We start from the raw sequence: 12,482 nt of genomic DNA on the forward strand, positions 1-12,482 counted from the left end.
AAAGAACTGATCAGCACTCTGTCCCCACACGCGTCTCATGCACCATTTACGCACTGTATAGAATATAGATGCCTGCGTTTGATTTAGATTTTGATACATATTACGGACCACAGTAGGGTCTATTTGAGGAGCCTCAAACATTGGTGCTACACTTCCTCTGTTTGTGGTACTTGAGCTGTATTCAGGAATGTCATCTCGTTCATTTATTTCTTCTGGATTTATTTCCTCACGCTCAGAAATGCACTCAAGTCGAAGAAGCTCTGTCTCAGGTGCAAGTGTTGTCCATGCATCCTCCATAGGCCCATTTTCTTCTATGTTCTCAATAGCTTTCTCTATTGCATCACTGTTCTTTTCATATTGTGACCTGTTCTTCTTGACAACAGAAACTGCTCTCTCATTATAGTCTTTTCCAGGAAGACATATATAACCTGATGTATAAAATGACTCATAAGTTGGAAAACCTGTGGGTTTCAACTGTGAATCTGAACGATAAGGGACATACAGTTTGAGCAATGTGCCATAGAATTTCTCTGGAGTTTTTTGCTCTGAAAATCGGGCATATCTGATAATTGCAGGCTTTCCTTTGGTTCGCTTCTGAATGAAGCCCATTTCATTTTGAAGTGGTAAAACCTTTTTTCCTTCTTTCTGCCTTCCATACACCACTCTATAAGTGGAAGCAAACTCTGCCATACACATTGTCGCAAATTCTGGTGCATCTGGTCTGTTTTTGTATTTGTCTGCCATTCCAGACATCCAAACATTCTCTGAATCAGGGATTCTGTCATTCAGGTACCTTAATGGGACGCTCATTTTCAAAGCATTGTCATCAGTGGGTATAAATATCACGTTTCGAGAGCAAGACTTCAATTTCAAGCTACAGACTCGTGCAACAGCCTCTTGAACACTAACTTCTCTGTTTTTTGAGTATGCTTGCATGATTTGTTTCATTTCCTCACGGTCAGAGGTATTGGATTGAGAAGTGTCAGACACTACTGTTTTCAAATACTCACTCATCTCATGTTCAGCTTTGGAAATGTATGATAAAATGTACATCAGACAGGAATAAGGGTTCAAGATGAACTGAATATCAATGTTGGCATTCCAGGCCCTTAACAAATGCTCATTATAGCCATTAATCCAGCAGTCCTTTGGTTGACGTTTCATCACTAGCACACTGGACGTTGTTAATGAGCTGACACAGTTTAGGTATTCCTCATAGCTTAAGTTGCATTGGGCAAGTAACTGTGGGATGCTTTCAAATGATGTTGTTGAATTATTCAGCAGTTCCCATAAAGGCCTCAGCTTAGTTTTGGCTTCTTCAGGAGACATGGAAGAGTGGTCATGATCAGATTCATCCTCAGATTCGTCCATGAGCTCTGCTGGCATTGGGCGTGTTATAAATGTGCTCTCGACAGGCTGCTTTGGAAATCCAAACCGACAGTGCTTATTTCCTTTCTTACATGACTTTGAGTGCCTTTTGCTGTGGGTTTGCACCTCTGTCACTATTTTGAAAAGCTCAGGGTCTGCATTTGGGTCAGGCAGCTGACACGTTATGTACTTGTCCACAAATTCACACACTTTCTCATCTGGGTCCTCCTCAAATACAGGTGCGTTCTTACACCAAACCAACATATGTATATGTGGCGAACCTCTAGCTTGATACTCGACTCGAAAAAAGTAGTCAATGACCTCACCGATGGGCTGTGCTGGTGACAATAGTAGGTGTCTGAGAAGTGCATCAACACGCTTGTCAAACATGCGCATGGTGGTGACAGGATTGCTACGTAAAATCTCACATTTTGATGCCCAGTCGAGCTCAGAGAAGTCAACCTGCTCTCCTTGCTGTGCCTTTATTGTTTCTATGACCTCTGGCCATCTCATTTCGGCAGCACTAAATGTACAGAAGAATGTTGGGGTGCCCAGCTGGCGAAGCATTGCAAAGAGGTCTCTTCGAGTTTTTTCCCAGTAAGCAGGTGATCCTCTCAAAGGCTGCATGAATCGAGTAGCATGTCTGTTCCGTATCAATTGTTCGACTTCACGTTTGTCTTGGAGCATTCTTGCCGTTATTTTTTGTCCATCTCTGGTCATAGGTTTTCCTTTACGCAGTTGAATAGACATAGAAGATTTTGCCAAATGCATTTCTGTGATAAATTGCGCAAAAAAAATGGCAGAGACTATTTGCACCCGGGTGTAAATAATGAACATTACTATTTACACCCGGGTGCAAATAATCAACATTACTATTTACACCCGGGTGTAAATAGTGTAATAATCAACATTACTATTTACACCCGGGTGTAAATAGTGTAATAATCAACATTACTATTTACACCCGGGTGTAAATAGTGTAATAATCAACAATACTATTTACACCCGATGTCTAACATCCATGTTCTCTGTCAATAGGCCTGTGTATTTACCAGCTCTACAGTAGGCTAGGCCTAATAGTTTTGAACAGTTTTTAGCTGTTTTGCCATGTCTGGGTTACTTGGAAGTGATTATACAAGTATTAGGGTAATGAGTGGTCATGTGGTAGCTTCATCAAAGACAAGCTACTTTAAAGAGTTGTTTTCTGAGTTGTCTTCCAGGCAGCGCTGCCACTGTTGACTTAAAAACACTTAATCCTACTCCTAACCTTAACCCTAACCTTAACCTAACCTTAACCTAACCTTAACCCTAACCTTAACCCTAACCTTAACCTAACCTTAACCCTAACCTTAACCTTAACCCACGCCTGAGCGCCTTCCAGGCAGCGTTGGGGGCTCAAAGTCAAAACACAACCTTTCTAACAACTACTGAAGCCTACTTCTACTTAACTCTACTCATAACTGAAATAAAACCAGTAAATCTTTGACAGGTTCAAAAAGCACAAACTCTTATTTGCCGCGAGGTAACGTCATCTAAGAAAAAAGATGTCATGGTGCGTACTTTGGCAGGCAAAAAAAAAAAAAATTCATCTGAAATTCGAACCCAGCACCTCGGGCATGGTAACTCAGTCACTTTACCGCTGTACTGCACCCCGTTGAAGAAGAAGGGGAGAATACTAATTATTGACTCACTTGTTGGGGTTGCTAGGTAACGGTAAACAAAACAAAAAGATCGTGTTTCTTGATTGTGCTTGCAAACGGACGGCTTTACCCGTTCACTGAATAAAGTTTGTGGAAATTTAGCACCACTTTCCCATCTCAAATATAGTTTTAATAATCCTAACTTGTTAGATTTAGGTAGGCCATCTCCTGCCAAGATGGTCCCGCTATGTTGGATAGCACGCATTTCCGGTTTGGGTGCAAATAAGAAAATGCCTCCATTCCACTATTTACACCCGGGTGCAAATAATCACTCCGTAAATAAAATATAATTGGAGTCATGAGCAAATCAGTTGTCAACACAAAAGAGACGTGCATTGAAATATCTGCTTGGCGATAATTTATTTGGTCTTTGTGTTTCATCCAAAGTATTAATTCCAGTAGGGAACTGCACAGGGAAAGCCATTGCCTCCAGTTTAGGAACTTTGAAAAAACTAAGCATGAAGCTGAGGCTGTAAGCATGAATCTATTGAGCATCCACCATTCTGCTGACTTGTGTCCTCCTCAGTGTCAAGTGTATTCTGGTTATCATGTAATTCATGGCTTTCATTATTAGGCTGATTGCCTGCACTATTTATCTCTGAATGTTCTGGGTCAGTAATGTCACACTCAGCCATTGCATCAGTTTCCATTAGATCAACCTCGTCTGCAGCACTGCTGTCATTTTCATGTGCCACACTATTCATTCCATCCCCAAAAGCTTGTGTATCATTAGTTATGGTTATGTCCTTGTATTCAGAATGCATCTCTTTCAGTTTTGATAATGCACGTAATACTTTGGTCATGTCTACAGTTTGAAACTGGTAATGCCCTGTATAGTTCATTCTTCTTTTCAACTTCACTTTCAAAAGCTGTGACTGGCTGCTGGGTCTAGGCAAAGCATTGACTGTTGATTCTACGTCTGAGGGGACACACACAACTCCACCATGTATTAATTTCTGCTGGCCTTTGGGAAGACTGATTATTTTTGCAAATGGTATAAACCGTGCTATGATATGCCTCTCAAGTATATTTAGATTACTGAGCTCTGGAGGAATTGGTGATAGCTCTAACATATTGTTTACAGCAATGGCCGGCATTTTCCCCATCTTCAAGTTTTCATCACAGCTGTAACAAATCCACTCTGTCATTTCATTTGGTGCACAACATGATTCAAGTGCACTGCATTGATCACTGCATGTATGTACATATTTGCCAGTTAAGCATCGATCAACCATGCCTCGATTCTTTTGATAACGTTCATGATTGCAATTTTTTACCTGGTTATAAAACAAAGCTCTGTGACACACTGTGCACACAAAAGTAGGGCCGTTCTGTACATCCATTCGAAAAGATGCGATGGCATCATGCAAAAGGGTGCTTTCTGTAGGTGCTGACTGCTGTTCAACCTCTTGCTCTGATCGAAGTCTAGACTGTTGTTCAACCTCTTGCTCAGATCGAAGTCTAGACAGGCGTGTAAGATGACGGTACTTTTGCTGTATATGTAAAGCACAACGCATTTTGTGAAGCATTTTCTGGAAACTGTTATTTATGCCTAGACTTGCATTACTTTTTCGTAAAGAACTATAATGCCTGAAGAGAGGGTCATTTCTGTATCTGTCAGTATAGGTTACCTTTTTTTTCTGCCTGTACATTGGATCACTTTCATAATGCTTTCTCATGGCCAACTTCTTCCTTGAACGAAAATCATCTTGCATGTAACACTGCTGTATGTAAGCCTGGTCCCTCAATCTGAAATTTGGATCATGAGAATAACGGTGCTGTATGTAAGCCTGCTGCCTCAATCTGAAATTTGGATCATGAGAATAACGCTGCTGTATGTAAGCCTGTTGTTTCAATCTGAACTTTGAATCATGAGAGTAACGACTGGTGATGTATGCTTTTTGTTTCAACTTATAGCTGGGTTCATGCATGTAACGATCTTTGATGTGTGATTTCTTCTGCTTATTGAACTGAGTGCAGTTTGCATATCTGTGTTTTTCATGCGCCAGCTTTTTTGCCCTGTTCTTTTCATAAAATTTTTGTTGTGCAAACCTTTGCTTCTCTCTTCTCACTATTGCAGTGTGTTCCCTCTCTCTGTCCTCAATTTCCTTTTGACATTTCAAAACTTTAGCAGCTTTTCTACGTTTTTGATCTTTACGAAGTCGGCTTACTGAATGCTTTGAAGTAGACCTAGTAGAGCCTATGAGATCTCTAGTCTGAGTAGGCTGCACACCATCACCCAGTGAGTTTGCCTGTGCAACAGATGTGAATGATACTGGCATGAACTCGTAAATCCATTCATCACTTGACTCAACCAGGGCCCAGAACACAAGCAGTAGGTCAATCAGATCATTTAAATTGGTGAAGTTTAACATCACTGCAGTACCATTCTCGGTCTGGAATCCATCTGACGTTCTACTGTGAGGATCAAACCAGCCGTATCTCTCAGAGTTAAACAGAGCAATTGTAAGACTGCCTACAGTTAGTAGTGCATAATTCACATCACTTGACAAAAAATGAAGTCTTTCAGAGAGCTTTATGAAGTCTTGGCCATCAGGTCCATCTCGTCTAAGGTAACCATACCGTGACAGGTGCTTCACAACATTATATATCTGTCCATGTACTTCAACAGTATCAGGTAACTCATCTGTGGCTAAGTGGGCTGGTGCTGTGCCATATCTAGTACTCAACCTTTCCTGTACACTACTATACATCAAGTTACCCTTCTCCAAGATATGGTCAAGGTCATCACTGTTCAGCACAGTTCGGTCATGAAGAGCAGCTAGAAACGTCAGGGAATTACATGTGCACTGCTTACTGGCGTTAACACCATACCTCACATCACCTTGGTTATGCGTTGCTTGAACACATTGAATGCCATTCTACTCCATTTCTATCCTAGAGGCATTTGATACATAGTTTACCTGCATTTGTCTATCATTCAACTCATTCTGCGCTAAGACAGGCTGATCTGGTGTATCAACTTCAGAGAGGTCCAACTTCCTCCATCGTTTTTTCTGAGCCTCAGAGCGTCGTCCTTTTCTTCCCATGATTAAACACTTCAGAATAACAATTTTCAGTATGTGCAATTAAGAATATTGAACAACTGGATTCAAGATGAAGTTTATTATTGTCAGTAGAAATAGTTACAGTATTACTTCAATTTACAGTATTTCTCGTCAAACTATTTCTTACTCAAAGGTACTGTTGTAAAGAGAACTCTTGGTTCAAAATAAAAAGGCAAGGTTATATTACAAATATCTTTTGGCTCAGCAACTTTTATCAATCAATGCTGTCTAGACTTTGTTTAAAAATTAAATCAAGCTGTACACAAAACACAATTAATGATAATCAGAATATAGTAACACTATAGTAGTCTTTCACCAAGTCGTTCTCTTTTAAAATGGATGCAACAACCAACAGGTAGTGTAGTTTAGTCTCTCGATTCGCCACTCAGATCGCCTCCTAGATAGATAGTCTCAGATAGATGGAGATAGATAGTCTCAGTTTGACAGCACAAAGTGTCAGGGAATAACAGATAGATAGTCTCAGATGGATGAGATAGATAGATCAGATAGATATAGATCAGATAGATAGATGTATAGTCTCAGATAGATCAGATAGATATAGATCAGATAGATATAGATAAGATAGATAGATGTATAGTCTCAGAGAGAGTCTCAGTTCAACAGCACAAAGTGCCAGGGAGGGTATATTTTGGGTATATTTCAGATATTTCTTTCAGCTTTGATATTTCTTTGTCTTTCACTTTTTCTTGACAGCACAAAGTGCCAGGAGACAGCACAAAGTGCCGGGGGAAAGGGTAGACAGCACAAAGTGCCAGGGAGGGTAGACAGCACAAAGTGCCAGGGGAGTGGAAGACAGGGCAGCGTACCAGGGAGTGGGAGGACAGCACAGCTTGCCAGGGAGGGTAGACAGCACAAAGTGCCAGGGAGGGGTAGACAGCACAAAGTGCCAACAGTTCGCCAAAGCTGACCAAAGTCAAACGTAAGCCTCACAGCCTCCAATCGGAAAGGCCTAAAAGACAAGGGGGGGGGGGGGGTCCATTAGAACGAGCATGCATATTTACAAGCACATATTCAGAAGACTTACATTGGTTTTGAACATCAAAAATAGTCACTGATATATTTAAGTATTTTTTAAGACAGCAACCCCACAACTGTGACTATCAAAAATCAAGTTGTATTCAAGTTATTGGCTTAGGTTACAGCAATAGTGTTTAAACCCAAGCTCACATTTTGAAAGAGGACTACAGAATATAGCATTACATCTATTTTTAAACACCACAATGAACAGTCATTCTCAATTGTGTAAAAGCCTAAAAATAACACTGAATGAAACACTCCTAAATTCAAGACAAAGCGGTCAGACGACGTTAATGTTTCTAAAGTAGAAAGCATAAACTCACTGAGAGCCAGGGGAGATCCACAGCACAAGTGGCCACACAGTCGGGTGTTCCCACACAATGGGAAAGGCCTAAGACAGAGAAAATCCATTACAACACCGCAACAAGCACATACTTCAGTGGCGGTTCTAGACTGAATTACTCCCCATACTTAGAAGCATTACATAGGTTTCTATCAAATATGTTTAAGTCATCAGCAGCAACCCCTCAACTGTGTTACTTAATCAAGTACTATTCCAAGTTACCTGCTCGAGTTACAGCTATGACATTTGAATGAGGTTACATTTTGAGAGAGGACTGGAGTATATAAAGTATTATACTATATGTTTTCATTGTGTTGGGTTCAAAACTAGTCATACACAATTGTGTAACAGTCTAAAAAATAAATTACAAACAATTCTTAAATGGCTGACAAAGCAGTCAAACAACTTGAATGTTAAGTAAAGCGTGCAAACTCACTGAGTGCCAACAGAGATGGACAGCAAGAGTGATGACTCTACAGCCTGAAATGGGAAACGAATGAAGACAGGAGATAATATCTATTACAACAGTGCAAAAAGTAAGCATATTAACAAGGACATATTTAGAAGCATTACATAGGTTTCTGGTCACTGCTATATTTTTAACAGTCATCAGCAGCAACCCCTCAACTGTGTGACTTTCAATAAACAAGTACTATTCAAGTTATTTGCTGACATTTGAAATTACCCAAAAATGACATTAAATGACAAACAATTCTCAAATGAATGACAAAGCTGTCAAACAACCTTATTGTTTGAAAAGTAGAAAGTGCAAACTCACTTTACAGCAAAGAATGATGACCAAAGTCTCAAATGAGAAAAGCCTGAAAGACAGAATAGCAGCACTGCATTACAACACTGCATCAAGCATCCATACTTAAAAAGTACATCATTAGAAACATTCGATTGGTTTTGAACTGGTATATTTCAAATAGTCACAACTGTGTGGCTATAAATAATCAACTGCTGAGCTAACGACCTTTGTTGGTACTTACAGTTAATTACTAACGTTACTTCTAAAGTTAACTTACTAGCAGCTACTGGAATAACCGTTGGCTAGAGCAATTCAATTTAGTGTTACTTAGCATTACTAACAGATAAATCTTCATTTAATGACATGCACTAATAGCGTTAGGTTGCACTATTGAAATATCAAATGCCCCTGGCTACGATGTTACAAAGTAGCTGCCAGATGCCGTTAAGGTGCTATGCCAGATATTTAACAAATATTTAATTCGGTGACGTTAACGTTATCTAGCTCGCTAACTAACTTGCAGTCTGTCTAGTCTGTTATTGAGAACATGCAGGATTAATTTTAGGAGTTATTAACAATACGCTCGTCTCCAGATTTTAAATTAGCACACTACTTACTTGATATAACCTTGGTTGCCATACGGCAAACGGTACGTCAACGTTACAAGGCGAGTGACAAAAGTGACTAGTTCTAGCATGTCAGAATAAAGTTAACCATCAACACCTGCATCGGCATTTAGCCTAGCTATGCATTTAGCTAACGTTAACGTAACCTCGATTCAAAAGCTATTTCGCTAACCCAGTAGCTACTAAGCAATGTGACTTGTTAAGACTTTAACATTAGAAACATTATGCTCAATCAAAGTTCCACTATGTGTAACATTTTAACTTAATTTCCCCTTGGTTGAAATGCGAAAAATGGAAAGTTATGAGCCGGTTGCCAAATGTTAACGTTAGCTAACGTTACCAACAGGCAGGCTTCATTAACTTACTTAGACGCTAACTTAGTTAACGTTAGATACCGGACAATTATTAAGACATAATGAACATTAAGGCTACATTACACTTTAGAAATCAATGACGTTTAAATAACCTACCTTGGATGTGGAATTATATTCCTCAGGGTAACGTCAATGTAAGTACAACAAATTGAACCGAAAAGCAGCACCGCACAGTCGAAGACCTGGGCTTTGAATGAGAATGAGAAATCCTTGAAATGTGGCGGGAATGACTGAAAGGTTTCACGTGAACAGGCTGGCCAGCTGAAATTAATCAAACCACATCAGCAGTGTGTTTCAGTGTCTCTGGTTAAGATGTTTATAACCGTAACCACATTAGCATCAAAGGCATAAGGAGTCAAGCACTCTGCACATTGTTGCCAATGTGAGTGCATTATTGTGGGGGTTGCATAAGTCATAAATATTGATAGACATAGTTTAAGGGATGTTGATAGACAGATAGTTAAGGGACTTTTATTTTTAAACAATTTTGATCACAGGAAACAGTTATACAGGATATATAGTCTTAAGAGATCCAGATTGTATGTTTAAAGCCTGAGTTGCTGCAGGTGGCCTGGCATCATGGCATAGGATAAATCATTAGCTGACGATGTTAAGAATGCTAGGTTGATCAGCTAATCATTTGTAGCAGTTGTGCTAAATATGCTAACTATGTTAACAATACTAACCAGGTTGATAAGCTAACTTAGCTGATGATTTCTAGCAGTTATGCTAAAAATGCTAACAATGCTAACTAGGTTGACTCGCTAACTTAGCTGATGATTTCTAGCAGTTATGCTAAAAATGCTAACAATGCTAATTAGCTAACTTGCTAGTGAGGACTTTTATTTTGAAACAGTAGTTGCTAGGGTATCCATGGTGCCCACTATCAGGAATAAAGAAGTTACTGTAGTATAATCATGTTGGTTGCAATGGAAACTGTCATAAACGCTTAATTTTAATGGTTGCTATGTTGGTTGCTAGGTACATGGAGGTTTCATATAGTTGACTGGAGGCATAGTTGCTGATAACTGACAGTTGGAATAGTTGAACAGTTAAATAGTTGAGTAGTTTCAATGGTTAAATGATTTAATTGTGTATTATTGCAGTGAGGACTTTTATTTTGAAACAGTTGTGGACAGAGGAAACAGTTTAACAGGATACATATGTAGTCTTCACAGAGAGACTGTATGCTTAAAGCCTGAGAGAGAGAGAGAGAGCTGCTGCAGGTGGGGCTGGCCACCTGGCATAAGATTCTAATTGCTCAACGACCCGATTGTGATGTCAGAGAGGCCAATGTTAAGTCTATGGGGAAATTGTAATAGTTTTTATTTAATAGTTCAAAAAGTATAAAAGTTACAAAGTTGAAAAGTCATACCAACCCGATCCATTAGAAGACCTACGTTACAGAGTTTGAATGAAGTTTCTAAGTTAAACGGTTGAAGAGAAATTGCGGTTAGAAAAATTGATCAGCGGAATAATAATAACTAGAAACGCAATTCCAAGGAATTACCAGTGCATGAAAATGCAAAAATAGATAGATAATGTAGATATGGTTACTAAGGTGTAGCTAGGGTAAACATGGTGGTTGCATAGTTTACAGAGATTTGATAGTGTGAAGGTAGACAGTTTAAAGCTGAAACATTCCAGTTCTAACTTAACTAATGATTTCTATTCATGTTAAAATGTTAACTATGGTAACAATGATAACCAGGTTGATTAGCTAACTTAGCTGATGATTTCTAGCAGTTATGGTAAAAATGTTAACTATGCTAGCAATGCTAACTATGGTAACAATGCTAACTTAAACTAACATTGCTAACCAGGTTGATTAGCTAACTTAACTGATGATTTCTAGCAATAATGCTAAAAATGCTAACTATGCTAACAATGTTAAAAATGCTAACAATGCTAACCAGGTTGATTAGCTAACTAAGTTGATGATTTTTTGCAGTTATGCTAAAAATGCTAACTATGCTAAACCTGCTAACCAGGTTGATTAGCTAACTTAGCCAATCATTTCTAGCAGTTATGCTAAAAATGCTAACTATGCTAACCATGCTAACTAGCTAGTGAGGACTTTTATTTTTAAACATTTGTTGCAAGGGTATCCATTGTGGCCACTATCAGGAAACAAGAAGTTACTGCAGTATAATCATGTTGGTTGCTATGGAAACGGTCATAAATGCTTAATTTTAATGGTTGCTATGTTGGTTGCTAGGTACATGGAGGTTTCATGTAGTTGACTGGAGGCATAGTTGATGATAACTGACAGTTGGAATGGTTGAACAGTTAAATAGTTGAGTAGTTTCAATGGTTAAATGATTTAATGTTGTATTATTGCAGTGAGGACTTTTATTTTGAAACAGTTGTGGACAGAGGAAACAGTTAACAGGATATGTAGTCTTCAGAGAGATTGTATGCTTATAGACAGAGAAACTGACAGTTGATACAGGTGTAATCAATTTAACTGGCTAGTCTTAAGAGAGCCAGAGTGTATATGCTTGAAGCCTGAGAGAGTAAATAATTTAAAAGTTGAATGTAGTCTAATTAATGTTGATAGACAGAGAGTTTAATGGATGTTGATAGACAGTTTAATGGGTGGATGAGTGAATGGTCTGAAGAAGATGAATGGATAGAAAGTTGGATGGAATGTGCCTTATATTCTTGTAGAATGGAGAGACACAGCTCTCTACTGAGAGTAGTGGATACAGATACAGGTGTAATCAATTTAACTGGCTAGTCTTAAGAGAGCCAGAGTGTGTCCTTAAAGTCTGAGACAGAGTAGATTGTTTAAAAGTTGAATGTAGATCGTCTAATTGATGTTGATAGGCAGACTGTTTAGAATGGGTGGATGAGTGAATGGTTTGAAGAAGATGAATGGATAGAAAGTTGGATGGAATTAGGAAGACTTATGTTGATACAGTTGATACAGGGGAACAGAAAATGTAGTCTCAAGAGCCTGAGAGAGAGAGAGAGAGCTGCTGCAGCTGGACTGGCCACCTGGCGTAACATTCTAATTGCTGCCGTGATGTCATAATGAGCAATGTTAAGTCTATGGGGAAATGTTTAATAGTTTTTAATTTACAGTTTAAAAAGTATAAAAGTTACAAAGTTGAAAAATATATTGCACAGGTCTCCTTAGTAAGACCTACGTAGCAAAGTTTGAATCAAGTTTCTACGTTAAACGGTTCAAGCTGAATTGCGAGCGTTAGAA

At 38.9% G+C, this 12,482-nt stretch overlaps 1 protein-coding gene and 1 long non-coding RNA gene across 2 annotated transcripts in view; one reads left to right on the forward strand and one right to left on the reverse strand.

The window, feature by feature from the left end:
* The window catches only part of LOC134102296 (cation channel sperm-associated auxiliary subunit gamma-like), a 445,552-nt gene that overhangs the window by 282,791 nt on the left and 150,279 nt on the right, over window positions 1-12,482 (forward strand). The window lies entirely within an intron of this gene.
* Window positions 6,953-8,043, reverse strand: LOC134102118 (uncharacterized). Its single transcript, XR_009941479.1, has 3 exons — window positions 7,954-8,043; window positions 7,498-7,565; window positions 6,953-7,106 (listed from the first exon to the last, which is right to left on the reverse strand). It is a non-coding gene; the product is annotated as an uncharacterized LOC134102118 (long non-coding RNA).

This window comes from Sardina pilchardus, chromosome 15 (assembly GCF_963854185.1).
Source record: "Sardina pilchardus chromosome 15, fSarPil1.1, whole genome shotgun sequence".
Classification (NCBI taxonomy): domain Eukaryota; kingdom Metazoa; phylum Chordata; class Actinopteri; order Clupeiformes; family Clupeidae; genus Sardina; species Sardina pilchardus.